Below are 3,433 nucleotides of genomic sequence, written 5' to 3' on the forward strand. Positions count from 1 at the left end.
GAACTCTTGTCTCCAGCTGTACCCTCCTCTCTCTCCTTCACATCTAATTTACCTACCATCCGGTGTCCTTCAGAGGCAAAAATCCATGTATTCTAATGTAAACTCATAAGTTCACAGTTCTTAACTTACATCAAACACGAGCACAATTTCGAGCCTCCAATTCACAAACAAACAGAAAGAACAATAGGAATCATTCAGAGAATGCAACACCCGCGCCTTACATAGGTTTAAAGGCCAATCAGCATGGTCAGTGGGCACCTGTGATGTTGCAATATGGTAACAAATTATTGAAAAACAATTATGCAGACGTGAGGAATTGGGTAATCTTCCTCGCTTTTGATCTCCTTTTTATAGCGTGATTCGTCAACATGCTATCAAATTGAAAAGCAACCTGCTCGAAGACACAAGGTAGCCAGTGATCGTATGGAAAGACCTAACAGCCGAACCTCTAACCCTGCCCTGTGTCCATCACCTTTGTCTTATTGCTCTTAAATTCTAATTACGTCTTCCAAACCAGACCCTCAGCCGATTCACAAAGCTTGGTTTAAATTGGATAAAAGAGCTTAAGATGGCATTACTGTCTGACACTGACTTTTGACGTCATTTTCTGAAAATGGAACCATGCATCGTCAGCTACCCTAATACTCTACCACCAATTTTGATCCAAACCGAATCAAACCTTTTCGTGTTAAATGGCCGAATCTGTCATTTAGTCCTGTGACCGTTACCTTTGTCCGATTGTTCTCAAATGTGAACCGCATTCCTTCTTTTGGTCCTCAACTCTTCCACCAGATTTGATCAAAACCGGATCAAAACTGAGTTGACGTTGCCCTTCACTACGATCTATAGCCTTTTTCGGCCAAAAAGTATTCGCCGGTTCCTCTGATGGTCCTCAATCGTTTTAACCAAATTTGGTGCAGTTCTATCCAATGTATATACATTTTCCCATAATCTTTATAATAGAAAGACAAACCGAACCAAACACACAACCCCCACGCGCTTTTGTGCGCAGGTGTAAAAGTCCATCTGGTCACTAAATAGTTCAAAACTCATTTATTGTACTCTTGCAGTTACAAAACCTAAACACTGCACAAGATAACAGAATTCTGACGGATCGTTCTTATCTCATATAATTAACACTGGTTACCTCCAATCGTTGTTATTATTATTCAAGAAGGTAGCAGCGTATTTTGGGAGCCTGTTTTACGAACTCAGTTAAATATGACGATTCCAGTGTTGCAATTATCCGTGTGTCTATTGTCTGCCCCAGGTAGCACAGCACAGCACATTATTTTCTGTGTTGCATAAAATATACTGCCATTAATTGCTGACTGTATGCAAGGTGTGGATCGAAAGTACATTCCTGGTCGCACATGAAAAAACATTCTGTAAATGAACATTGGACCCGTTTTTGGTTGCATAAGTGGCTAGTACGAAATTAATGGCAATGTTGCTTCCTTTATTTTTCCGCTGGGCATGAAAAAAATAGTTATGTTCGAGCAAAAATCTCTCTGAAACAACAATAATTAATGCTATAGTGTCAGCATTTTTCACAGCGCTGTTTTTTATGTACTCTAAGCTGTAATAAGGATAATTATGGTGGATTATTGCTCGTAAAAAAGTTTTCTACCGGATAACGAGTTCACCCTTCCTGAATGGTGTCCTCCGCTGCTGTGTCCTCTCTTCCGCCACCTTCATCACCAGCCACTCTCCCTTTCCCTAAATGCCATCCTGAAGAAGAAAGTTTAAGAAATGTACCTATCGAGTACACGAAGGTCATTATAACATATGCGTTTTTAATCTATACGTTTTGCTCTCCCAATATTCCTACCTATTTCACTTTCACATACATGTCTTTCCTGTTCGCATACACCCTCCACTCATCGACTGACCTTTAAAATCCATTATCTCATTCTTCCTTCCCCCCATCTTCACCTTGCTCTCCCAACCAGCACAAATCTTGGACATCCCTCTACCATCTATCAGCTCTAAAAACACTAATAAAAGATAAAAGGAAATAACAAGAAAGTAATTAAAACTAAGTCATTAGAGAGAAGTAGTCAGTGCCCGCTACACAGCAGGAACATAGGCCTAAAATCTAGTCCAGGAAAGTTACAGTATGAAACGAAATTAAACCCCACATTCTCATCCATCAAAGTGAAGGTGGATATACCTGACACGCCATAGGTATCACCACCTCTGTTTTTGGTTAGAGTGAACTGGTAAACATACCTTTGGGACAAGTTAACACTCTCATGCTTGTTTGATTCCCTCTCTCCTGAACAGTCATAGAATACACCCATAGTGCCATACAAGTCCTGACCATGGGAAAGGTAATGGTCGTATTAACACTAACAGGTTCCTATGACTCAGTGAAACTTATGACATCATCTGATGTTAACAGAAATGGAATACTAGAACTGTTTCAGCCTTGAGAGAGTTAACGTTGGTTGGGGGAAAAAAGGGAAGAGAGATCACACAGAAATAACCCCCTGTAGTCAATCCTGTCAGTCGAGAGCTCACTTTGGATTTCATTCTGGCTAAAAAAGGTGAATGTATTCACGTGATGAGAGATCCACCGGAATGAAAAGAATATTCTCCAAACCAGCACACAGGTATACCCTTCACTTCCAGGTTAATTTATTACTCGTGCAAGCTTCACGCAAATAGAACATTATATCATTCCTATAACTTAATGTCTGGTAATTAATCAGCGCCCACAAGCACACAAGGTTACCCAGGCCAGTACATTCTGCTTAATCCCTAGTTAATGTTTAGGAATGCAAATTACGAGAAGTTATACTGTACAGTGCGTACATTTAAGTAAGATGAAGGGAGAAGAGGGTCCGAAAGAAAAGCAAAAGCAAAGCGACAATAAATATGACAGAAATATGGAGTGACAATGAAGCCAGAAAAGAAAGAATATGGTAGATAATGAGAGAAGGTTAAAGAAGGAACTGGTGCTCGTAGTCAAGAGACCTTTGATAAGAAAAAGGAAATCAATATCAGGGAAGACTGGATGACATACTTTGTTAGCGGCAACACAACGTGCTGCCAGGGACAAAAGTTTGCCTAAGATTTCGCTACGTTTACTTCACACTTAGGGCATATCCGTCACTTATCTTCCTGACTTAGCTGTCATGTCAAGGAGAATCATTTGGAGACAGAGAAACATAGCAAACCTCTCTCATCTTAAGAATATCCTGGCAGAGGAAACTTTAAATGGAAGTGGTAAAAATATTACCAATATTTTTCCCGGGATTACATTTTGGCTGCAGTCAACCAGATTTATTTACATGCCAACTTTCACTACAGTCCATCCATTTGTGTAGGAGTTGAATGAGAGACAGACAGATAGACAGACGGGTAGACATTCCGAATCTCACCTTTTTTCTTTTTTGAGGGGTAGGGGGAGGAAAAGTGAAATGGAATA

This window comes from Coenobita brevimanus, unplaced genomic scaffold (assembly GCF_032717465.1).
Source record: "Coenobita brevimanus isolate Jiangsu-jjx unplaced genomic scaffold, ASM3271746v2 jjx.HiC_scaffold_2580, whole genome shotgun sequence".
Classification (NCBI taxonomy): domain Eukaryota; kingdom Metazoa; phylum Arthropoda; class Malacostraca; order Decapoda; family Coenobitidae; genus Coenobita; species Coenobita brevimanus.